Raw genomic sequence first — 26,313 nt, forward strand, 5'->3', positions numbered from 1 at the left:
ATGTGGGAGGCCAGCCAGGCATGCATTGGACTAGTCAAGTCTACAGGTAACAAAGGCATGGATGAGAGCTTCAGCAGCAGATGAGCTGAGGTAAGGATGAAGACGGGTGATGTTATGAAGGTGGCAATAGGTGGCCTTAGTTATGCTGTGGATATGTGGTCAAAAGCTCATTTCAGGGTCAAATATGACACTAAGATTGCAAACAGTCTGGTTCAGCCTCAGACAGAAGTTGGGGAGAGTGATGGAGTCAGTGACTAGGGAACGGAGTTTGTGGTGGGTACTGAAAACAATGGCTTTGGTCTTCCCAATATTCAATTGGAGAAAATTTCTGTTCATCGAGAACTGGATGTCGGACAAGCAGTCTGATAATTTAGAGATCGTGGAGGGCTCGAGAGAGTGGTGGTAGTGAGTTAGAGCTGGGTGTCATTAGCGTACATGTGGAAACTGACGCTGTGTTTCCAGATGATGTCGCCAAGGGGCAACATGTAGATGAGAAATAGGACAGGCCATGGATAGATCCTTGGGGAACACCAGAGGTAACTATGCGGGGGCAGGAAGAGAAGCCGATGCAGGTGATTCTCTGACTATGATTAAATAGTTAAGAATGGAACCAAGCGAGTGCAGTCCCACCCAGCTGGACGACACTGGCGAGGCATTGGAGAAGGATAGATTGGTCAAAGATTGCAGACAAGTCAAGAAGGACGGTCAATATATAGGAATATGAGTGGTCTCTACGTGCCTCTTGTTCCACTAAAACTGATGGCAATTAGGTTTATTTTTGATTTTTTTTTTTTTAATGTACTCGCTTAAGAAAAATATGATTAAATAGAATATAATGTAATGGCCTTATGGTGGAATAATGAGTGATAAGCCATTCATTTGCCTGTGTCTTAACATGACAGGATTGACATAGGATGCTTTGCCTCATGACAGAACAATAACTGATCCGATGAAATCCTTCTGGTGTATGTGCCTCATTCATGGTCATTGCATAAACAAATCCTCTATGATACTTGGGCTTAATTTGCATTTCTGATTTGCAAACCAGCAGAGTAAATAAAGGTAGTGTTGCTGGTGCTACAGGTCATGCACAATATCAAAACAAAATGTTCCTCTTTGGGTAGCTGACAGATGCAGCATCATGAGGCTGTGTGCACAGGTTTCCTTCCTTGGGCCATTTGTATGCCCCATGGGTACTCCTGGCTCAGGTTTTGCTCCCTGGCTGGGCCTTGGGTGTGTTTAGGATTGGAGGAGGAAACAAGAGTGTGGCTGCAGGCTGGAGAGGGCTGCAGCTGTGCACTTGGATGCCGAAATTGGGTCCTTTAAGTTTATGATGGATAGTAAGTAACAGCCAGAAGGCCACGAGACTTTAAGATCATCGGGAGGAGGGGGTGAAGAGAGCTGTGGGTGGAAATAGGAAAATTAGACTTGCCTGCTCAATTTTCAGGATGCTCCCAGGATCCCTGCAAACCCTCTAGTTCATGGGTTCTCGTGCAAACCAGATTTATTTGGTTTTCCTTCCTCTGGGATGCCCAAGATGTTAGCAGACAGGGATCTGAGGTTACAGGCCCACTGACATCAATTTTGGGTACGACCAGGAAATTCTGGGGCGTTTTAGTGAGGGCAGAGATTTGACATAATGGGGTGGATTTTGACCCCCAAAACACAGGTGGGTTGGGGTCCAGTGGGAGACTAAAGTGTTACAAACGTGAATCACGACCCTGACCCGCCCACTTCCAGTTGTAATGGAGGAGGGATGGGGCGGGCTCCCAACCCATTCTCAGGAGGCTGGTTGGCATTGTAGATGATATAACGAGGCTGGAAGCTTTGGATTTAACCTGCTCCGGTTGGGCCTCGCATCGACCTGTGGCTGCGGCCTCTTCTCCAGCCTTCCCCATCCAACCGGAAATTAGCCTGTCAACCAGGCTGACTACTGGGCGGGGAACACGCACGAGAAATTGCACAGCGTGCGGGGAATCCTGCACTCTACCCCCACCCCGGGCAGGTCCAAATGTCCAAATTGCGGCCAATAGGTTTAGCCTCTTTGCTGCACCTGAAAACTTGCGGTTCCCCAGGTGCAGGGAATTTAGGGTTAGGGTTAGGGTTGGACGCCCGTTTTTCGCGCCACAAAGTGCGCCTAAAAAAAAACGTACCTCTTCTCCGGCTCCCTGCAGGTCCTCTGGAGCTGGACGCAGCGCAGCACGAGCTGTTGGGGGCGGAGCCAGGTCCCTGCGCTGAAAACAGTGCCGGGACCTCTGCACATGCACGCTACAGTGGGCGCGCATGTGCAATAGCTCCATGCGTCCAAAACTGTGGGAGGGGCCCGAAGCACGCAGCCCCTAGCCCTGGCCGAATGGCCTCACTGGGGCTGCGTGGATAAGGCTACTCCCACCCGACCGGACCCGACCCGACCCCCGCCCCCCCCCCCCCCCACGACTCAACCTCTGCTCCCCACCCCCCCCGCCCCCAGCGACCCGACCCTCCGCTCCCCCCCCCGACCCGACCTCCGCGCCCCCACCCCCGGACCTCCGCGACTCTTTCTCTTTTCCCCCCCCCGCCCCCGACCTCCGCGACTCTCCCCCTCTCCCCCCCCCCCCCGGTCCTCTGCGACTCTCCCCCCCCCCACCCCCCCGGACCTCCGCGACTCTTCTCCGTGACTCTTCTCCCCCACCCCCCCAGACCTCCGCGACTCTCCTACCCCCCTTCCCCTCTTACCCCCCTTCTCCCCATCCTCTCGCTGTCAGAAACACAGACACTGACAGACAGAGAGTGAGAGACACACAGACAGACAGAGAGATAGAGACACTGACAGAGACACACTGGGGGGGCCGTCCCAGCACGCTGTTGGATGACTCCCGGTGCTGCAGTCGGTAAGTAGAAAATGTTTTATTTATTGATTTTTAAATTAAAAAAAAAAAATTTTATTAATTTTTTTCGATTGATTTATTGGTTGATTTATTGATGTATTTATCATTTATTATTGATGATGGCTCTTTATTTATAAAACTGAAGTGTTTAATGTTTGTAAACTTCCCTTTAAACCCCCCCATTCCCTACGCCTAATTTGTAACCTACGCCTGATTTTCTAAAGTGTAGACAAGGTTTTTACAAACGAACAAAAATCTTCACTTACTCCATTCTAAGTTAGTTTGGAGTAAGTTTTCACTGCCTTAACTTTGAAAACAGGCGTAAGTGGCCGGACACGCCCCCTTTTTAAAAAAAATTGTTGTTCCAAAGTGAAACTGTTCTAACTGACTAGAACTGGAGCAAACTAAATGCCGAGAATTCAAAATTCTAAGATACTCCGTTCTACACCAGTTGCTCCAAAAAAACATGAGCAACTCAGGCTGAAACTTGGCCCCAAAGGTTGTAGTTTCCTTGGATGCAATATAAACTAAGTGTTCTTGTCAACTGAGGTAGCCAAAGTTGAGGCAGGCCAGTGAAGTCGGTTTTTTTTTGTGCTTGCTGGCCTGTGGACCTTCCTAGGCATTGGGGGAAAGGATAGCTGCCAGCCACGTGAAAGGGAACTGCTACCTGCACGTGCCCAGTTTTAAAGGGGTACTGTTTGCTTTAGACCCTGTTCTGAGGGAAATTGCTGGTGCTGAACTCTTGCCCTCGGGTTACACAACCAGTCTCTAAGGATATTGCATAAGAATAGTTTATTTTTGGAAACCATGCAACAGAAGGGAATTGCTGTACGTGTTTATTGTACAAAGCTAGAGTCCAGTCCAGCCAGCAGGCTTTAAGCCCCATTTTCTGTATAGCTACTAGGAGGTTTGTATTACGGTAAGTGGTATTCCCACACTGCGATATGTGTACGCATTAGGTCCGTGCAGCAGAGCAGGTCTCCAGTCATCCTGGTTAACCCTCGCCACTGGATAAAGGCCTAACTCTGTCAAGCCCGTGTGGTGGCTGATGTGCAACGGTCACCACACGTTTTTTTAAAAAATCCACGCACAGGCATCTTCCACCCCTTCAATTGGAGTTCAGGGGACTGGAATATCGGGTCCTTCATTGAAACATCTGTGAAACAATGTGGAAGCAAGTCATCCTCGTTCGAGGGACCGCCTATGATGATTAAGTGGTGTAGTAAGATTCAAAGTGGATTAACATACATTTTTTTCCAGTTTTTCCCTCCAATATTTTTCTCTCCCCGAAGGTACTGAGGGGCCGAAATTGTTTGGGGCGGTAACCTTGGCAGCCGAACGCAGAAGTCCCTCCCTGGCAGCAAAATGAGGGTTACCGCTCCCGAGAGGAAGTGGAGCACAATGTCGGGTGCTCCACTTGCTCTCTGGGTCAGTACTGGGGCGTTAAGCGTGCAAATGTTGCAGCGCTATGCGGCCTCTCCTTTAAAGGGGAGGGCATGCAGTGAGCTCTGCAGTGGGGCGAGGGGCCTCCAGTAGGCCACCGGGGATGCGGAGTGCTGGGGCCGCAGCCCGGCACAGAAGTGGAGTGCCGTGCTGCTCCATTGTGGCACGGACCCCGCAAAAAAATAATTGAAGGCCAACAGGTCAATATGGTGTCGTGTATCTCCCCTTTAAATTTTGCCCCGTGAGCGGAGTGCGGCCCGGTTCGCGACCCGCGAGGCTGGCGCTGACTTCGCCCACGGTGGCCTCATGGGGTGCTGCCCAATTTCCACCGTGGTGTGAAGCAGGCTGGGTGGGGCGAAAACAGGGCACTACGCACCGCGATGATAGCATCGCTGGAGGTGCAGCGGCTTAGGGTGCTACCGGTGGGAGCGGGGTTTTACCGTTTTGCGCCTCCGCTTACACCCGCACAATTTCGCAGGAGCAAGTAGCGCCCCCGGGCGAGACGTGGTTTGCGTCCCGTAAGCGCCCCCCTGGAGGCGCTAATGGTAGTTACAAACCATGCAGATTCCTCCCCCTGAATCTTGCTTAATTACAATTCTACAAATGCTGTTTGCCCTACAGGATCTTGGCATTCTTCATGTGTATACCAAGCTAGTAAGTGTCCATTCTTCATATGAGAGCCTGAATGCTCCATAGGCTGTTACCCATGGAAGGCATCATAGGCCTAAATCCTTTCCTTACCTGGTGACCAATCACGTGCTGGTCCCACAGATATCGCCTTATAGTTCCTATAGCGGTCAAGCGTGAGAATCTGTCCCATTTTCTCTCCTCCCTAAACTGAAGGTGCTTGTTGCATACTCACTGCTGCCCTTTCTAAGATCTACTAATTCAGTTAACCTGAGTCAAGTGTTGTTGGCCTACACAATGTGTGAACGTTGCATGTTCCTGAGTAAGGCTACTCTTACAAGTAAGTGGTTCTGTTTGCATTAAGAGACACCCCTGCCTTGCATTTTTTAGAAATCTGCCTTACACTAAGTAAAAGTTCCAAAACTATAAATCAGCTCTTAAAATTATACTTCTCATTGGGATTAACTAAAAACAAATAGTAAAGATATTTACAATTTAACATTTGTCATAAATGGCAGAGACAAAATTGCTAAAGGAAATCAATTGAAAAGATATTAACCTTTTCAACAATTTTAATTTCCCCTTCTCTCTTTGTCATAGTGCGTAGGTCCAGCTGTGATAGAACCTTCTTTCTTCTGTTCTTCACAGTTGGTAAGATCTCTTAAACTGCACCAAAGAAAGATTTGCATTTATATAGCACCTTTCATGATCGCCGGACATCCCAAAGTATTTTACAGCCTATGAGGTATTTTAAAGGGTAGTCGCTGTTGTAATGTAGGATTCATAATGTACCAGTGCATAAAATAACAGTCATGGATGGACTAGGGACACGTAAGGGGCGATTCACCTAGTTTGGGGGGCTAAGCTTGAGGATTTGACTGGATGCAGATCTACTCTGCACTTGAAATAATTCGGCCCATATAGAGGTATAACTATTCAGTAGGACTTTCTGCTCCCAAATAAACATGTACCATACAAATTGGATTATAGGCTGTAGCTTCACACAGGCCTATAGAATCTGTTGGATGGGAGGAGTGTGATTTTGTGGAGTCAGTAATGTGTGTTACATACTGTAGCCAGTAGCAGGCACCAGGCATCAATGATCTGGATGCAATATTGTGCAAATATGTGCTCCAGCAGGATTGCATTCTCTTAAATTACAGAGAGTTAAATTGTACACTATCTATTAATATTCCAGTTTTATGGTAAGTGCTCTTGCCTTTGTTTTGCACCAATATTACTAAATTACTCTTTCAGTAAGGCACCTCTCTTTAGAATACCTGAGAAATTATTTTACTTTTAAATGTAAGCTAAGCTATTATTGAGGATGGCCAGAAAAATAACACAAGCTCTGATGTCGCAGGCTTCTGGAAAATTATTGTTCAATTTTACAAAATAAAATTACTCGTTTAAATGTGGCTTCAGTCCAGGCATATCAATGACTATATTATTTTATGGCAAGAATCCAAATAAATTGTCGATGGCCAAACATTTCTGTTGTCAGTAGTAACATTGGAATTTGTTCTTGGGAGAGCTTTGGAATTTCTGCAAAATGCTTTAGGTTAAACGTTGTTGTAATTCTGAGCAAGGCACGATCATGTAATATTTGTTTTGCATACAGCAAAGTCCCACAAAGAGCAATGAGATAAACGGCCAGTAAATTTGTCCGTGCCGTTCATTTGAGGGATAAATATTGGCCAGGACACCAGGAAAACGTCCTGCTCTGCTTTGGAAAAATGCTATGAGGATAGTGCAGGCAAGTGGAGTTGAGGTAGAAGATCAGCGATGATCTAATTGAATGGTGGGGCAGGCACGAGTGGCCTAATGAGCGGCGGCTGAGGCCGGGTCGTGTGGCTATGCCAAGAGCCAGATCAGAGCGCGCTCCGCGGTCTCGGTTGGTGTGGGTGAGTGTCGGGCTGTGGCGGGGGGTAGGAGGAGCCGGTGATTGCCGCCGGCAGATGCTGTGAACAGCGACCGCACTATTCAAGCGGAAAGTTTTGTTAGTTTGCATCAAAATAACAACAACAGTTGCTTCACTACACTGCGCAAACTACATCTTCCATCCTGCTACTTTGCTGTACTCCCACCCTGTTTGTCCCCGGATTCAGTTTAGAAAAAATGGTCATCTGATCTGATCCCATCAGCTTCCCCGAGGGCAGGTTAGGCTAAATTTACTCCAACATAAAACTCCATGTGTAACTTGAACTTTCAATCAGTCTTTTTTAAACAAATGAATGCAAGTGATATTTTGCTATTCAGCAGTTTTGCCTAAATATTGTAAATGCAACTTTACATATTGGGAAGGTTTAAAAATATGAGGCCTGCTATCAGTAGATGTGTGAACTGCTGCAGAGCACTTCATCTACTCTTTCTTTATTCTTGTCTCTAATTGTGATAATGCTTAACTGAAAGTGAAACTGAAGCAACTGCCTGTGTTTTGTGGCATTTTCATCAGGTTGACCATGCCTCTGTGAACAAATGATTCTTTTTCAACAGACATCTTCCTGAAGATTGCTATACAGGGCTGCCGGAGCTGTGGTGTGCAGTGTAACCAGGGCTGTGACGTGCATGAATGCTATCATGGCTGAAAGCTATTTAGCTGGCCCTGGATTGCCTGAATGCAGTCTTTCTTTAAATAAAAGAAAAGTCCTACATATGATATTAGAGTGCTGTCTACTGCTACATGATATTGCAAAAATGTACTGCACTGCAATATCTTAATTGTTTCCCAAAATATAACCATTTTCTTTCGAGATAGGGTGCCCCTCCCCCATCCAGAACAACTGCTTACATAACAAAGGAGTCAACTTTCTTACTGAACTAGAAAGACCTCGGGCAATTTATCTTTTTGATGTTTACTTTCTTTTGAAGGAGGAGGTAAGGAGAAATTATGCTTACTATTTATGAGCATCCGTTGAAGTTTAAGGTTAAATTTGTTGTCATTCTGAGATTTAGACGTGTTGTGCCAGCTGAACAGTGCGATAGGTGCACTCATGTATTAACCCTTTGGGAACCGCAATAATTCAGTGCAAAAATTGTTTACAACAATAAACTGCAATTAATCTTTTGGTAAGAGCTCAAATGTATTCTTTTTTGATGGGAGCTTAATGTTAGTTCTCCGGGAAATGCACAGGCCAGCTGGAGCTGGGCCTAGTCACACAAACTATATACCTTCATTTCCTCCCTGGCCACTGTCTGAGGCTGAACCTGACTGTTTGCAACCTCGGCGTCCTATTTAACCCTGAGCCGACCCCCTATCCTCGAAATCACCAAAACCACCTACTTCCACCTCCGTAATATCACCTGCCTCCGCCTCTGCCTAAGCCCATCTGCTGCTGAAACTCTCATCCATGCCTTTGTAACCTCTAGACTTGTCTATTCCAATGCTCTCCTGGCCGGCCAGCCACCCACCTTCCATCCTCTGTAAGCTTCGGCTCATCCAAAACTCTGCTGTCTGTATCCTAACTCACACCAAGTCCCGTTCTTCCATCACCCCTGTGCTCGTTGTCCTCCATTGGCTCCCAGCCTAGCAAAGCCGCAAATTTAAAATTATCATCCTTGTGCTCACCCCTCCCTATCTCTGTAACCTCCTCCAACTCTATGACCCTCCAAGAACTGCATTCCTCCAAATCTGGCCTCGTGTGCATCCCCCAATTCCCTTCACTCCATCATTGGTGGCCATACCTTCAGCTGTTTAGGCGCCAAGCTCTGAAATTCCCTCCCTAAACCTCACCACCTTTCTCCTTTAGAACACACCTTAAAATCTACCTTTTTGACCAAGTTTTTGGTCACCTTTTCTAATATTTATTTTTATGGCTTGTCAAATTTTGTCTGATAACACGCCTGTGAAGCACCTTAGGGCATTTTATCATGTTAAAGGCACTATATAAATGCAAGTTGTTATTCATAAAATCTGTCTATCCAGAATAAATACCACAAATTCTAAATTTGGAATGGATTACACCCATCTCTGGGGGTGTGATATATGTGGGGACTTATCTGAGACAATGCTGTACAATGGTTATTGGCATTATAGTTGTATTCTCTCCACCTTCCAGTATCTGCAGGCACATTCCAGCTCCCCCAGTGAACCCTGACCGAATGCCCCTAACAAAATTAAAATGGATACACACTGCGAAGACTTGATTTGAGCAACAGTTGAATTCTGCTTTCCACAGGAAGGGGTTACACTTTGAGCTGAGAATGATCAGCTTACATCTTCCAATTCTTTAGAAGCCCTGTTTATATGCACTGCTTCTGCTTTTTGAATTTGAGCTTCACTGAAATTTGAAGTACAGACAATTTTTCAAAGAAGATTTCTCACCAGCAGTATCCCCTACAAACATCAATAGATTGGGAAAATAGGATTCATTTTAATAGTTTTTAATCTCTTTTTTTCCCCTATAGTTGTTATATATATTTTTTTTTGTTGAGGTCACAGAGAGGTTGATGAGGGCAATGCGGTTGATGTAAATGGACTTCCAAAAGGCATTTGATAAAGTGCCACATAATAGGCTTGCCAGCAAAGTTGACGTCCATGGAATAAAAGGGACAGTGGCAACATGAATACAAAATTGGCTAAGTGACACGAAACAGAGAGGAGTGTTGAGAGGAGATTTGATAGAGGTGTTCAAAATCATGAGGGGACTAACCTGAGTAAATAGAGAGAGAAACTGTTCCTATTGGCGGAAGGGTCGAGAACCGGAGGACTCAAATTTAAGGTGATTGGCAAAAGAACCAAAGGCGACATGAGGAAAAATCTTTTTACGTAGCAAGTGGTTAGGATCTGAAATGCACTGTCTGAAAGAGTGGTGGATGCAGACTCAATTGTGGCTTTCAAAAGGGAATTGGGTAAGTACCTGAAGGAAAAAAATTTGCAGGGCTACGGGGAATGGGCGGGGGAGTGGGACTAGCTGAAGTATTCTTGAGATTCGGCACAGGCTGAATGGCCTCCTTCTGTGCTGTAATCATTCTATGATTCTATATTAAATCGTACTGATAAACATGAGGCAAAACTGGCTTATGTCGACTGCAAACATAATTGTATCACGCAACATAATGCACCTGATTTGCGATTGTCATTTAAGTGCAGATTTACATGTCGTCTGTGGCTCCGTGGTAGCGCTTGTCTCTGTCCGAAGGTTCTGGGTTCAAGTTCCACTCCAGAGACTTGAGCACATAATCAACACTGACACTTCAGTGAAGTATTGAGGGAATGCTGCATTGTCAGAGGTGCTGTCTTTTGACTAAGATATTAAATACGTTTGCCCTCTCCAGAGGCCTGGACTAATGATCCAGAGATGTGAGTTTAAATTCCACCACGGTAGCTGGGGAATTTAAATTCAGTTAATTAAATAAATCTGGAATAAAAAGCTAGTATCAGTAATGGTGACGATGAAACTACTGGATTGTCGTAAAAACCCATCTGGTTCACTAATGCCCTTTAGGGAAGGAAATCTGGCGTATATGTGATTCCAGACCTACAACAATGTGGTTGACTCTTAACTGTCTGAGATGTACCAAACTGCTACAAAGAATTATCACCTCACTACCAAGTAGGGATGGGCAATAAATGCAGCAATGCCCACATCCTGTGAACGAATTATAAAAAAAAATCCCACGCCACTATTCGAAGAAGAGTTCTTCCCCGGTGTCCTAGCCAACATTTATCTCTCAACTAGCACCTAAAGCAGATGACATGGTCATTTATTTAATTGCTGTTTGTGGGAGCTTGCTGTGCACAAATTAGCAGTCGAGTTTCCCACATTACAACAATGCCAACATGTCAAAGGTACTTCATTGGTTGTAAAACGTTTTGGGGCGTCTTGAAGTCATGAAGGGTGCTGTATAAGTCCAAGTCTATCTTTCTTTCAGTATAAAGTTAATCTAATTTTAGGGGTTTATTACATAGTAGTGTTAATCTGGATGCATGTAATGTTCCCATTAAGAAGAGAAATGTAGCCGAACGGAAGGGGAGGGCCCTGTGCTCCCTCCAGCACCACGCAGTGCTCCACGTAGCGTTGGAAAATTCCCGCGGTTAGCGCCCTAGTCCCGTCCCCGAGGTCAAGTGGAGCGCCCAACTTGGCGCTCCACTTCCTCTCGGGGACGGTAACCCCAATTTTGCTGGCGGGGCGGGACTTGTGCGCCAGGCGCAGGAAGCCCCGCCTCGCAGCGGTTACCACCCTCAAACAGGGCGGTACCGAATTTTATCCCCCATATATTTAAAGCAATTCAACACAGACAAATGTCGTTTCCAAATGGTTGTGTGTCCCTGGGTGAATTTACGTGTTGTTCATGACGCTCGCGCTTCTCTTCAGCTGTGATGAGTTGCTGTTACTAAAATACCGCCGAATGGGAACACAATGGGTTTGAGCCGGGAGCCACACTCGTTCAATTGTAAACCTGGCCCAACCCTTGCCTTCCCATTGTGGCGGTTAAAATCGAGACCTAGTGCCACTCAGCGCTGGACTCCACCATCTGCCAAAAGCTGGGAGATTGCATTGCTAAGGGCTTCAGTTATGTGCCATATATCTTCTGCGGTCTCCTCTCCTGCAGATCAGAGGGAGTGCTGAGCCACAGCGCGATGGCAGGGGCAGTGTTGCATGGGAGTGGCACATGTTGTCGTCTCTCTCAATGACGGCATGCCTGCTCCCCTACCATCCCCTCAACCGATGCTTGCTATAGTGCCAAAAAGCCAGCTGGGTCAGTCTTCATCTGGGCTGTCTTGGGTCAGGGGTCCCAGATGCTGACCTCTGAGGTGGCCAAGAAGGAGTTTTAAGTTGAAGCACCGGTTTAGCCTGCGTTTAGTGGAAGACGCTAGCTTGGTAAAGGAGTTAACGTTTGCACTGTGCACGGCTGCCCGGAGGATCATTAAGTAACGCTCAAAATCCTCTGCACAACTTGCTTACTCCCAATCAGCTGGTCGCTGTTAGGTGAGGACGCTAGGTCAAGCGCCGTCCACTAAAATACTGTGCAGCCTCCTTAATGAGCGCTAGCAGGCAATTAACTGTGAACTTGGTAAAGCCAGGTAACAACAACAGCAACAACGTCAACTTGTATTTCTATAGCGCCTTTAATGTAGTGAAACGTCCCAAGGCGCTTCACAGGAGTATTATGCGATTAAAAATTTGACACCGAGCCTCATAAATAGAAATTAGCGCAGGTGACCAAAAGCTTGGTCAAAGAGGTATGTTTTAAGGAGTGTCTTGAAGGAGGAAAGAGAGGTAGAGAGGTGGTGAGGTTTAGGCAGGGAGTTCCAGAACTTGGGCCTCAGCAACAGAAGGCTCGGCCAGCAATGGTTGAGCGATTATAATCAGGGATGCTCAAGAGGGCAGAATTAAAGGAGCGCAGACATCCCGCGGGGCTGGAGGAGATTACAGAGATCGGGAGGGGCGAGGCCATAGAGGGATTTGAAAATAAGGATGAGAATTTTGAAATCAAGGCGTTGCTTAACCGGAAGCCAGTGTAGGTCGGCGAGCACAGTATAACATGTATAATGATAGAAATGCCTTTATGAAGAGTAGAAGGATTGGTTCAGATGAAGTTTTGGGTGAAAACTAGGAGGGTGTGGTGAGATGGGGAAGCAAGAGTTTCGAAGTGATGTTCACCGAGTTGCTGGCGTACAGATCTGGCAGTAGATTTATGTTGGAGATCTCCTGTTGTGGTTTCATGAGCAGCTCACCATTGGGCCTTTTGTATATCATCCAAATGACTTGACCCTGGTCAGTAAGCATGAGCAAGCTATTGAATTGCAATCCAAGCCAAACCCTTTCCTCACCTGTTATCCACCTGTGGAAATTGCCAGCATAGGTTGCTGGAGAGGGGGATCGTGAGTGGGGCCCCTGGCTGTGTTCTTTTTATGTTTTCATCTCTTGCCCTTTTCTTAATGTAATGATATTGAAAGAAAACACTTGCATGTATATAGCGCTTTTCACACCGTCAGGATGCCCCAAACGCTTTACAACCAATGAAGTATTTTTTGAAGTGTAGTCACTGTTTCAATGTAGGAAATGGGACAACTAATTTGCGTACAGCAAGCTCCCACAAACAGCAATGAGATAAATGGCTAGATCATCTGTTTGAGATGTTGGTTGGGCAATTAAATATTGGTCAGGACACCAGGGAGAAGTCCCCTGCTCTACTTCGAATAGTGTCGTGGGTTCTTTTACGTCCACCTGAGAGGGCAAGTGGGGCCTCGGTTTAAAGTTAAGTCTAACTAGCATTTTACTGTTGCCTCAGATGAGATCATCTAGCTCAGCACAGATCAGGGATTAAACCTAAGGCTCTCTTGATGTTTGTAACTCAGTACCACATCACATGGTACATTTACCCACTGCACCTTCAGGTTCTTTGATCAATATTTTTGCATACTGAGCTTTACAATGTACACCAACCACTGTGCTAAGAATTCCATTTGGGACTGGTAAACCTGTTCAGACCAGTTGATCTATGCAAAAGTTGTTTTTATTGTAATTCTTCTTTGAATGAAATATGTTAACACATGTTCATGATATTAGCTGTAAATGGTAGAGTATACATTGTGGTAGCTTTAGTGAGATGTTTCATTTGTGGACTTATTTCAAGGAGTGCAAGTGGTTTTGATGTTTGCTGCTGTACTCGGGCTGGGTTTTGGTTGTAAGAACATAAGAAATAGGAGCAACGAGTAGGCCATTTGGCCCCTCCGCCATTCAATAAGATCATGGCTAATCTTATTTGGCCTCAACTCCACTTTCCTGCCCACTCCCCATAAACCTTGTGCTATCAGAACTTTGACAGTTACCCTGTGCACTCCCCAAGGCTGCACCCTTGGCCACCAGCAAGTAAGCATGCGACTCGCGTAGTCCTCACATGCTTGGACCTGCACGGGGGCTGTTGTCACATGCTTACTAGCTGGTGGCCATGGGTGCAGCCTTGGGCGTGCATAACATCCTTGGACTGAACCGTCTTCCTTCGTGTCCCAATCCACTTCTGCCACCACCTTGGTAGGATATTGCAGGATCTTGCAGAGACATCATCGTTGGGAGGACAGACTCACCAACATCAGCGTCCTCGACCAGGCCAACATCCCCAGCATTGAAGCACTGACCGCACTTGATCAGCTCCGCTGGGCAGGTCACATAGTTCGCATGCCAGATACAAGACTCCCAAAGCAAGCGCTCTACTCGAAACTCCTTCACGGCAAACGAGCCAAAGGTGGGAAGAGGAAACGTTACAAGGACACCCTCAAAGCCTCCCTGATAAAGTGCAACATCCCCACTGACACCTGAGAGTCCTTGGCCAAAGACTGCCTTAAGTGGAGGAAGTGCATCCGGGAGGGTGCTGAGCATCTCGAGTATCGTCACCGAGAGCATGCAGAAATGAAGTGTAGACAGTGGAAAGAGCGTGCGGCAAACCAGTCCCACCCACCCTTTCCCTCAATGACTAACTGTCCCACCTGTGACAGGGACTGTGGTTCTTGTATTGGACTGTTCAGCCACCGAAGGACTCCTTTTTAGAGTGGAAGCAAGTCTTCCTCGATTCAGAGGGACTGCCTATGATGATGATGATGGTGGGATATATCAATGCAGGACACAATCATGGGCTATAACTAGAAGTCCATGAGCTTTTTCTGATCTAGGGGGATGTGGTGGATGTGAGTTAATGGAGTGTTTGGTGTTGTTTATTAAATCTTGCACCATACCTTTTGTGTTTACAAAACAAATTTGAACCAGTACAACAAAGAAATTCAACATTGCTTTACTGTCTTACCACAGGAAAAGTGTAAGATAATGAGGTAACATTATTACGTGCCACAAAAGGGAAATCTTAAAATTGCAATTTAGTTACAAAGTCAGTATTAACAGTGATACGATTATCAATGATGCACACCATTTAATATTTTTGAAGACTAATGTACTTTATTTTAAATTGGACAAGAACTTGTGTGGTTCTCACCATAACCTCTTGGATAGTCTGTTGGTTTTCTTCATTTTATTTAGCTATAACAACAACTTGTATTTCTATAGCGCCTTTAAAGGAGTGAACCGTCCCAAGGCCTTTCACAGGAGTATAATGCAATAAAAATTTGCATAAGTAGAAATTAGCTCAGGTAACCTAATGCTTGGTCAAAGAGGTATGTTTTGAGGAGCCTCTTGAAGGAGGAAAGAGAGGTAGAGAGGCGGAGAGGTTTAGGCAGGGAGTTCCAGAGCTTGGGGCCTAGGCAACAGAAGGCACAGCCCCAAATTGTTGAGCGATATTAAGCTCGGGAGGGCATAATTAGAGAAGCGCAGACATCTCGCGGGGGTGGGGGTGGGATGTTGTGGGGCTGGAGGAGATTACAGATAGGGAGGGGCGAGGCCATGGAGGGATTTGAAACTAAGGATGAGAGTTTTGAAATCGAGGCATTGCTTAACCGGAAGCCAATGCAGGTCAGCAAGCACATGGGTGATGGGTGAGCGCAACTTGGTGCGAGTTAGGACACGAGCAGCCGAGATTTGGATCACCTCTAGTTTACGTAGGGTAGAATGTGGAAGGCCAGCCATCATCATCATCATAGGCAGTCCCTCGGGGTCAAGAAAGACTTGCTTCCACTCTTAGCATGAGTTCTTAGGTGGCTGTACAGTCCAATATGAGAACCACAGTTTCTGTCACAGGTGGGACAGATAGTCGTTGAGGGAAAGGGTGGGCAGGGAGCCTGCTTTGCCGCACGCTCCTTCCGCTGCTTGCGCTTGATTTCTGCATGCTCTCGGCGACGATACTCGAGGAGCTCAGCGCCCTTCCGAATGCACTTCCTCCACTTAGGGCGGTCTATGACCAAGGACTCCCAGGTGTCGGTGGGGATGTCGCACTTTATCAGGGAGGCTTTGAGGGTGTCCTTGTAACGTTTCCTCGGCCCGCCTTTGGCTCGTTTGCCGTGGACGAGTTCCGAGTAGAGTGCTTGCTTTGAGAGTCTCGTGTCTGGCATGCGAATTATGCGCCATGCTGGGGATGTTGGCCTGGATGAGGACGCTAATGTTTGTGCGTCTGTCCTCCCAGGGGATTTGCAGGATCTTGCGGAGACATCGCTGGTGGTATTTCTCCACTTGAGGTGTCTACTGTACATGGTCCACGTCTCTGAGCCATACAGGAGGGCGGGTATTACTACGGCCCTGTAGACCATGAGCTTGGTGACAGTTTTGAGGGACTGATCTTCAAACACTCTTTTCCTCAGACGGCCGAAGGCTGCACTCGGTCACTGAAGGCGGTGTTGGATCTCATCATCAATGCCTGCTCTTGTTGATTGGAGGTTCCCGAGATAGGGGGAATGGTCCACGTTGTCCAGGGCCATGCCGTGGATCTTGATGTTTGGGGGGCAGTGCTGTGCGGCGAGGACAAGCTGGTGTAGGACCTTTGTCTTACTGATGTTTAGCGTAAGGCCCGTGCTTTCATACGCCTCGGTAAATACGTCGAATATGTCCTAGAGTTCAGCCTCTGTGTGTGCAAAGATGCAGGCGTCGTCCGCGTACTGTAGCTCGACGACAGAGGTTGGAGTGGTCTTGGACCTGGCCTGGAGACGGCGAAGGTTGAACAGCTTCCCACTGGTTCTGTAGTTTAGCAGCCAGGAGTGCGTTGGAATAGTCAAGTCTAGAGGTAACAAAGGCATGGATGAGGGAATCAGTATTCATTCATTGCCCAACCATTCACTTAAAGACAATCTTTGTGTACTACTTTTTAAAATAAAACACTCCTTGCAGGCCGCTTTCGAGCACAGGTGCCGTAGCCAGAAGAATGCAGATAATTTGAGCGATGGATTTAAGAAACCATTGGCAATGTTGCTCTGTGATTAACTGTTAGGCGGTGTGAGCTCAATGTGGCAGTAGCGGACTTTCAATTCGGCAGACTTGACTGCTGTCCATCCCACCAGGCTGGCAGCAGTGCATTGCTTTTTGCACTGGTGAGACTCATCCAACACATTGCATATCAGAGCTGCTTAACTTGTGATGGTCTGGTTGGGGGAAAAAATGTTCAACAGTTTGAATCAGCCAGGCCCTCCCATCTGCAAGAAATGAAGGTGCTATATAAATACAAGTTGTTGTTGTTGTTGAAATACTGTATGTTTGAGCCACTGGACATCAAATAGTTAATTTGCAGTGGCCCAAACTGGGAAGCTGTCCGCAGTGATAACACCCCTCCCCCATCCCATTCTTTCTTATGCTTTATCCAAGCTCGTAGTAAAACTTGCTTTATCCCTTTCACAGGACTTTCTAGGCTTCTACTTGTCTGTCAGTGAAACTTTGTGTAATAATCGTGTTTGAATTGGAATTTTGCTGGTTTCTTATCGATGCAATAGGTTTGGAGTGGTGTTCGTCAGTGATTTAAAAATAAACTAGCAAGGTTTTAAAAAAAAATAGTCCCACATACCCATGATTATTGACTGTTGGGAGTCTGAACTGCTAAAATGAAGGCGAGGGCCCTGCTGAATAAAGAGGATAAAGCTTTCAGGAGGACGAGACAATTAGCAGAATACACATTTGTTTCTAAAATGGCTTCTTGCTAAAGGGTGTGGTTAAAAACAGCAGAACGACTGGTATTTTGTGATCTGCATTCCCTGTGCTGTGGCACGTCAAATCCCATAAATTCCAATAAAAATCACTGTGACTCTTCCTGGCTAAAAGTAGTAAAGGAGTTTGATTTACTGGTTTAACAGCGAGCATCTGATTTGGCAGCTTTTAAGAAAAAAAACAGATTTTGTGGCACCTTCTAATTTTTTTTTTGTTTAGTTAAAATCTAGTCCCGTTGGCTGCACTGTCGCTGAATGTTCAACAACTGAGCAGATAATTTTAGTTTAACAGTTTCCTCAGTGAATTTATTTCTGTTAGGACACTGCAGCCATTGCATACGGTAGTGTCACAAAACCTTTATTACAATTGACTTTCCCAGAGATCACAGCAACATGCTGGAAAAAATAAAGGTAGGGAACTGTCTGGCTTTATTTAGATACGATTCTACAGGCGCGGTGTTGTAAAAGAACAGTTTAAAATGTATTTTTTAGGTAAAAACATTGCAATAATGTGGCATAAGCAAAGGGAAACACTGGGCAGTATGTGCTGCAGTACAGGTTTCCATAGCTGTATGTGGGGTGGCTGGAACCGGCTGGAACTGGTTTGAAGCAGATCAGCTCATGAACAATGCAGCCACTCAGCTACATTGCTTCCTTCTTCATGGCAGCAATACAAGAAGCTTGCAGAAAGGTACCATCCAAAACAGCATGATTGCACCCTAGCCACACTATTCTGGTATGTGGATAGTATGCTAAATACTTTATAAATGGGTGTGTTTGTAATATCTTTAAAAAAACTGTTTCACTGTCTCAAGGTAAAGGATTCAAGTATGAAGGAAGGTTTGTGTGCTCCCTTTTACCAAAAAAATGGTGGATTGGGGTAATCTGTTACTTTCTGAGAGATGAAGTGTATATGGATCAGGAGCGTATATTTAAATCTGAAACCAATTTTTTGTTGCTGTGCAAATTAGAGTACTGCAAGCTGGCTTTTTTGTGCATAACATGGGGCAGAAAAGACACGCTTTGCTAGCTTGCTAGCAGAGAAGATGGAGGCTTTTTCTGGTGCTGCTTTTTCAGTTAAAGAGCATGTACTTCCTAATGAAGTGGTTAGAAAATCTTTAATTTGGGGACAAAAAGCCACAGTCTTGTACTATAAACACAGCAGACTACATGAACGGTGTCCTACATTATGCAAGTCACCATGCCAGGAGAATTATGGTCATAAATTTAACCAGTTGAATTTATCAATTATTGTAAAAGATTAAAAAAAATAGTTTTCTTGAGAATGAGGTTGTTTTAGTTAACTGCCATGTGTATATATATATCTTTTTTAAAAATGGTGTGTGTGTGTTTATCTGTTTCTATAACTTGAGTATCAGCACAAAGCCTTCTGGGGCTACTGATTGACACCTCCCTTTAAAAGCCTTACAGACGTTGGTCCCTCTAAAGCTTTAAAAAGGAGGAAATGTTCTTTGTTTTCATACAGTTCTCAGGAGGGATTTCTCAGCTACCACCACCAGTTTTTTTTCAAAACTGCAATCTGATTTGAAAATAATATGCAGAACACACATATATATGATTAAAAATGATTAAATTAAAGAATTTGAGTTAACAAATTTGATAACTTTTCCTTGAGCTGAAGCATTCAGGCCTGTCGCCCAGTGTTTTTTTTTCTCTCTTCCTTCCGTTCTGGGTTACAGTATTTAACTTTTGCTGCCAGTACTCCAGGCAACCCTTTTATTGTACAAAAACATTGGTATTCTCATTAAAAATGACGCATTGTAGCTATCCTTTTTGTCGGGTTTTGCACCTCATTTTGAAGAATACTGGAATACAGAAAATGTCGACAGTCCTTGGATATGTCTCCGTGGTGGTGTGGCGGCCTCGTTCAGGGTAAGTAACTTTGATAGTTAAACAGATTATTTTCTTTCCTTAAACGTTATCTGTATGGTCCCACAGTTTCTCCAGTGTTGAAATAGGTTAGTGCCTTGGGAGGGTGTCACGTAGTAGGATCATTGGCCTACTAGTGTCAGCACACACATCAAAATACAATGGGTGAAGTCCTGGGGCCTAGTTCTTACTACTGACATTTTGGAGCATTGCAAACCCATTTTGTTCATCAAGTAATCAAAGAGAAGTGTTTTTATATTTTTACATTTAGAATAAAATGGACTATGATTTAATGTGTCAATGTAGCACAGCTCCTCACAGAATGAACTCAGCTGTGTGCTTGCTTCACAGGGAGGAAGGAAATATTGTCATCCAAGTCACCCACTCCTGGTTCTGCTCTTGGTTTACAGAATGACATTGACAAGAACTGGATGTCACCTATTTTCTAAAAAAAAACAGTTGCTACATAATCTACTGAGCCGTGCAACTAGGATTTCCTGAGTTGGATACCTGGCGAGTGCTGAGTTAGCTGGAGTGCTGTTGCGAGTGCTATAACTGACCTTGGTACCCTGGGCTAGAGAACAGTTAGTCATCGGTGATTGCTGCTGGATTCATCCATGCAATTGTTTCCTCAGACTACTATTCCAGTGCTCTCCTGGCTGGCCTCCCAGCCTCCATAAACTTGACCTCCTCCAAAACTCTCTATCCTAACTCGCACCAAGACCCGTTCACAGATCTTCTCTGTGCTCGCTGACCTACATTGGCTTCCCGACCCCAAACGCCTCAATTTTAAAATTTCCCATCCTCGTGTTCAAATCCTTCCATGGCCTCATCCCTCTCTGCCTTTGTTACCTCTTCCTAAAACCCTCTGGGAACTCTGGCCTCTTGTGCACCGCAAATTTTCTTTGCCCCACCATTAGTGGTCGTGCTTTCAGCGGTCTAGGTCCTAAGCTCTGGAATTAATTCCGAAACCTCTCTGCCTCGCTCGCTCTCTCCCTCCTCCTTGAAGATACTCCTTCAAGCCTATCTCTTTGACCAAGCTTTTACTCACCTGTTCAATATCTCCTTCTTTGGATTGATGACAAAACATTTTTCTTGATTACACTCCTGTGAAGTGCCTTGGGACTTTTTAACTATGCTTATGATTCTAAAGACACTATCTAAATGCAAGTTGTTGTTGTTGGTGTGTGTGTACAGAAATCAGGTGAAGATGGTAAAAAGCAAAAGTTTGCTGGATATCTGAAACGAAAATAGAAAGTGCTGGAAACACATGACATGTCAGTTTTGTGCCAAACACAAAATAAGTTCATGCTTCAGGCTAAACCGTTCATCAGAACTAGGTAACTTAAAATAAAAAAAATATTCACAGGATGTGAGGGACGCTAGATAGGTTGCATTTATTGCCCATCTTTAGTCGCCTTGAAAAGGTGGTGATGGGCATCCTTTTTTAACAGAGTATTTTGCTAGTCCTACATTACAACAGTGACTGCGCCCCAAAAGTACTGTAAAGCGCTTTGAGATGTCCGGTGGTCGTGAAAGGCGCTATATAAAGGCACGTTAAAAAAAAGATGGTGTGAAGAGTCAACAATGTGGTGTGGAACAGGAATAACATGCAAGAACGAAGGAACTTGTGTTTGTATAATGCTTTTCATTACTTCAGGATGTCCCAAAGTGCTTCACAGCCAATTAAGTACTATTAAATTATTGTAGTGTAGGGAAATGCAATGACCAATTTGCACACAAGGTTCCACAAATAGCAGTGAGATAAATGACCAGACAATCTGTTTTAGTGATGTTAGTTGAGGGATAAATATTGGCCAGGACACAAGGAGAGCTCCCTTGTTCTGCTCTGAATAGACTCATGGAATCTTTGACGTTCATCTGAGAGGGGAGACAAGGCTTAAGTTTAATATCTCATCTGAAAGGCGACACCTGTGACATTGCAGCACTCCTTAAGTACTGCACCGAAGTGTCATCTTAGATTATGTGCTCAAGTCTCTGGGGTGGAACATGAACACATCACTTTCTGATTCAGAGGTGAGAGTGTTACCACTGGTTCAAGGTGACTGTAGGCAGGGTCCCCTTACCTGAAGGGTGTTATTGAACCAGTTGGGTTTTTACTACCATCCGACAGTTTTCGTGGGCCTTCTTTGGTGCCTGCTCCAAATTCAGTTTTAGAAGTAGCCATGGTAGGATTTGAACATGACTTCTAATGCACTATGCTTTTGTACTGTAATGTATTAAGCTCAGCTCTGTTAAGACTCCTTTTTATAAAAAGCCTGCTTGCCCCTCCCTAGCTTTGTAACCCTCTCCAGCCCTACAACCCTCAGATCTCTGCACACTCCAATTCTGGCCTCTTGCGCATCCCTGATTTTAATCGCTCCCCATTAGCAGCCATGGCTTCAGCTGTCTAGGCCCTAAGATCTGGAATTGCCTCCCGAAACCTCTCTGTCTCTCCCTCTCTCACCTCCTTTAAGACATTCCTCAAAAGCTACCTCTTTGACCAAGCTTTTGGTCATCTGTCCTAATATCTTCTTATGTGGCTCGGGTGTCACATTTTGTTTGAGAACACTCCTGTGAAGCACCTTGGGACATTTTCCTATTTTAAAGGTGCTCTATAAATGCAAGTGTTGATATTCACTCTCCTGACTTTGAATTGAAGAAATGTAATTTGAGTGATGTAGAGAATTGTCTTTCAACATAATTTGGTACCTTCAGAAGACAATATGGGGATGGTGGGGAAGGAATTAAATTGTTTCCCCTGTTGCTTGTGTCTTTGCAGAGTTTTGTATTATTCCTTGTCTGAGTGGGTTGGAGTAAGTGGCTAGTTCCTAGAATTGTACAAATAAAGCTTTTTGAGTCAGCTGTTGGCGAGGTGTGAGAGTGTCCTTGCCTTCTGTTGTGACTTCCTGCATGGTATGGCTGATACAGTAATTCAGCATGTTGGAAGTGGTTCACATGTCCTTGTCTTTCAAAATTTGCATCCTTATTTTCAAATCTCTCCATGGCCTTGCCCCTCCCTATTTCTCTCATCTCCTCCAGCCCCACAACCCCCTGAGATGTCTGCGCTCCTCTAATTCTGCCGTCCTCAGCAATCCTGATTGTAATCGCTCAACCATTGGTGGCCATGCCTTCTGTTGTCTAGGCCCCATGCTCTGGAACTCCCTACCTAAACTTCTCCACCTCTCTACCTCTTTCCTCCTTCACGACTCTCCTTAAAACATACCTCTTTGACCACTCTTTTGGTCACCTGTGCTAATTTTTACTTATGTGGCTCAGTGTCAAATTTTTATTGCATAATACTCGTGAAGCGCCTCGGGACATTTCGCTACGTTAAAGGCGCTATATAAATAAAAGTTGTTCTTGTTACCACTCTGAGCAGTGGTTTGGCGCTCTATTTTTAGAGTTTTTTGTTTTTACCCTTAGTTGGGTAATTGTGTGTAGTGTTGTACAAAGGGGAAATGGAAGGGACATAAGACACAGGCAGCTAAACCAGCTTGGTGATAAAAGTTTATGAGCTCATTTCGCTTATTGTTGGAGAGGAGGATGGAAGGTGCCGAGGGAGAGTGGTTTAAGGCGATGATAAGCAGAGAACAGAAGCCAAGGGTTACCTTTGCTTTCCAAGATGATTCTGAAGTAGTAAGCGGCTTGGGCAGAGGGGAGTAAGTCCTGATAGCGCTTGATGCGGTCCAGTCAGATTTGGCAATTCAAGTCTGGGCCCCTTGGACTCGAGGGAGCAAAGATGGAGGCCATACCAGGGAGAATGAGCAGTCTGGGAGATGAAAGGTTTTACTGGAGACAAGGGCACCGAAGACCTCAGGCATTTGAGCAGCATGTGGTTCCATGTCTTAAATTGATCGAGCCCGAAGGTGGTTTCTCAGCATTAATGTCGCCTCTGGTATGCCTCAGGTACTTTGTGAGTTGGCACATGCTTCACTTTTGTGGAATCGGCTGCACATGAGGTGTTGAGATTGTTGTATTTTACTGATAATTATACTCTGGGTATCATTACAGGGATTGCAGTATGCTGTTATTTGTTCTTGGAATGTGGACTGCATTGACATTTATTACTCATCCCTGGCTGTCCTCAGGGGTAAGAGTCAACCAAATTGTGTGCGACTGGAGTCACGTGTAGGGTGGCAAGTTCCCTATCCTGAAGGACATTATTGAGCCAGGATTTTAATGCCAAATGCAACTATTCTGACCATTTTATCACAACTTCCCATGATGGGATTTGAACCCACGACCTCTGGGTTGCTAACCCAGTACCATGACCACTTTAAAAATTCTGATTTATATTCCTCTGAATCACTCCAAAAGTACTTTATTGGCTGTAATGTACTTTGAGATGTCCAGTGATTGTGAAAGGCACTATATTAATGCAAGTCTGTCTGTCTTTTTTCATCACCCTGCAAATGTTTCCTTTTCAACTGTATATCCAATTCTCTTTTGAAAGTTACTATTAAATCTGTTTCCACCACCCTTTCAGAGAGTGCATTCCAGATCGCTTTGCCATGATCTTAAATCTATCAACGGAAACCGATTCTCCCTATCTACTCTATCAAAATCCTTCAGAACTTTGAACACCTGTATTAAATCACCCTTTAACCTTCTCTGCTCTAAGGAGAACAACATAGCAGGAAGCATCCGATTGCTATTTTAACTGCCAGCATGCACTGTTCCTACTGGGTGGGCAGGGTTAAAATTGGGGCTATGTTTTTGGAGAATTTTATTGGTTTATTGTTGCCACTGCCATTGGGTTGTCCAAAAATATGAGATCACAAATATTGGATCATTTTGGGGGGGATGTGGGAGAATGGGCATTCTGCCCCATTGATGAAGATCCAGGAGAAAGGGGATGGGTGCCCCTTATACCTGCCTCCTATTATCTTTCAGAGCTGTTTTGGGGATGTGTTTTAGGGGTGTTCCTGGACTACCTTGGGAATTCTGCCCAACTCACACCTGAAAGGCAGAGGAGGCCCGAGCCCTGCTGCGAGTAGGCACAGGTTGCATTGTGGGCCTATCGTTGGTCCCAAGAGGGAGGACAAAAACCAAATGTGACCCTGTGTACCCTGAGGAGAATATAAAATGTTTCAGTGACTATATTTTCCAGTGCTGTTCTGGCCTCTGCCTCCTCAGCAGAGTGGCTGCCCCTGTGACACAGCTGCAGGTGTGGAGGACAGCCCACACATAACCCGTATCATGCCATCCCTGGGATTTGAGACTGGGTCAGCAGGGCCAAAGGGCAGCTGAAAGTACCACACTTCCACCCCCTCAAAAAAGGCTGCTGAATTTCCACCTCATTTGTGTTGTTAGTTATCTTCAACAAAGTGATGCATTTCTTTGCCAGTGTTCTCCCCATGCTCTACAGAATGGTTTACCCTCTTTTTGAAAGAGGGCCCTCACCACAAATTGACATACTCTGTAATTTGGTGTCATCAGCAAATTTCAAAATTCTTAATTCTTCAACACAGATTACTTATGCATAGAATAAATAAGAGCAGCCCCAACAAAAACCTGTGGGGAACATCACTCACTACATCGGTCAAGTCTGAGACACCTTTTTTTTTACATCTACCTTTTACATCCTGTCCTCCAATTATCTCTCATTCCATGGAGCCACATTCCCATTATTTCCATGAGTCGTTAACCATGTCATAATTTCCTCATGTGTTACTGGCTTTTATTATACTATTTGCAGCAGAAGTTAATGAACAGCAAACATGATATGCAGCCTGGATGGGTTTTTTTTTTCTTCCCTTTTCTAGTCCTCTCCTCTTCCCATGCGCTCCACCACCGCACAGGCTGAGATCCAGTGACTCCGCACACGCCTGGAATCAAATATGCATTCTTGTTCATATGGCTCAGTACAAACCAATGACTCATGCACTGATTCATAAGCCAATATTTAAAGAGATTGACTGTTTGTTTCAGGCCTGTGAGACATGTCCCCTTTTGGGCGCTTACTTTTGCAATCGATGTTCTACTAAGTAGCAAATGGATATAGATAGAATGGAATTGTAGGCTTACAAATAGTCTGTTTAACACTAAGGTGATCAATTAGGCAACTAAAGAGAAAGCTTGATCATGATGTTACCCACCCATATCATCTGCAAAAGTGTCAAATTCTAATCAGTTAAAGCCATTCCGTTCCTTAGCTTGGTGATTGTAATCTGATCCCCTCTGCTGAGTCAAACAAGTGCCAAAGCAGGAATAAGATTGGAAATTGTAAAGAAAGCTCTCTTCTCCTTGCTGCAGTTGGCAGCTTCACCGTTCTCACAAGCCTTTATTTGTCCAATGGTGAGTATTTGGCAGATTGCAGAAAAAATCTATCTCTTCCTCTTGGGCTCAGTAAACTCTAAAACCAGTTAGACTCCTGGATTCGATGAGGTTGTATTACTGGATGCCATCCTCCATAGTGTCAGCTATGGCTCCATGGATAGCACACTCGCCTCTGAGTCAGAAGGTTATGGGTTGAAATTCCACTTCAGTGACTTGAGCACAAACATCTAGGCTAACAGTGCAGTGCTGAGGGAGTGCTGCACTGTCAGAGATACCGGGGCTGAAATTGCCCTCTGGCCAAAACAGGGCACACTCTCCGTTTTCTTTGTTGATTTATCGCCTCAATCGTTGGGGCGATGTCTGGAGCCATTTTGCCTCGTTTTAAAATTTTTCTTCTGGCGGGGCGGTGAAGTTAGGCTGTGATGAGGCAGAAGGCGGGCGGATTCATGAGCGTCGCGCTGACACGTCACAACGCCCTTCCCCTTCAGTTAAAGGGGAGGACCGCTGCGAGCTCTGCATAAGCTTTAATGGTGCCCACTGGGCCACCAGGGAGGGTTTCGGCTGGGCCAGTGGCCTGGCACCCAAGAGAAGGTGCCGGGCTGCCTGGCTGAACCTGTGGCCGCCATTGTCGGGCAGATTTCGGAGTCGGACGACCATTAAAATAAAATGGCGGCCGCGGCAGTGAGC

At 45.3% G+C, this 26,313-nt stretch overlaps 1 protein-coding gene across 3 annotated transcripts in view; it reads left to right on the forward strand.

Moving 5' to 3' along the window:
• Positions 1–26,313, forward strand: part of znf532 (zinc finger protein 532) — a 176,946-nt gene that overhangs the window by 14,756 nt on the left and 135,877 nt on the right. The window contains exon 2 of one of the 3 annotated variants that reach the window (XM_070867873.1): positions 7,696–7,814. The exons of 1 other annotated variant lie outside the window; for it this stretch is intronic. The gene's annotated coding sequence lies outside the window, so the exon portion shown is untranslated. Of the gene's footprint in view, positions 1–7,695; positions 7,815–18,087; positions 18,146–26,313 lie in introns of those variants that run through there. One more of the 3 variants, XM_070867883.1, reaches the window with a different exon arrangement.

This window comes from Pristiophorus japonicus, chromosome 2 (assembly GCF_044704955.1).
Source record: "Pristiophorus japonicus isolate sPriJap1 chromosome 2, sPriJap1.hap1, whole genome shotgun sequence".
NCBI classification, from domain to species: domain Eukaryota; kingdom Metazoa; phylum Chordata; class Chondrichthyes; family Pristiophoridae; genus Pristiophorus; species Pristiophorus japonicus.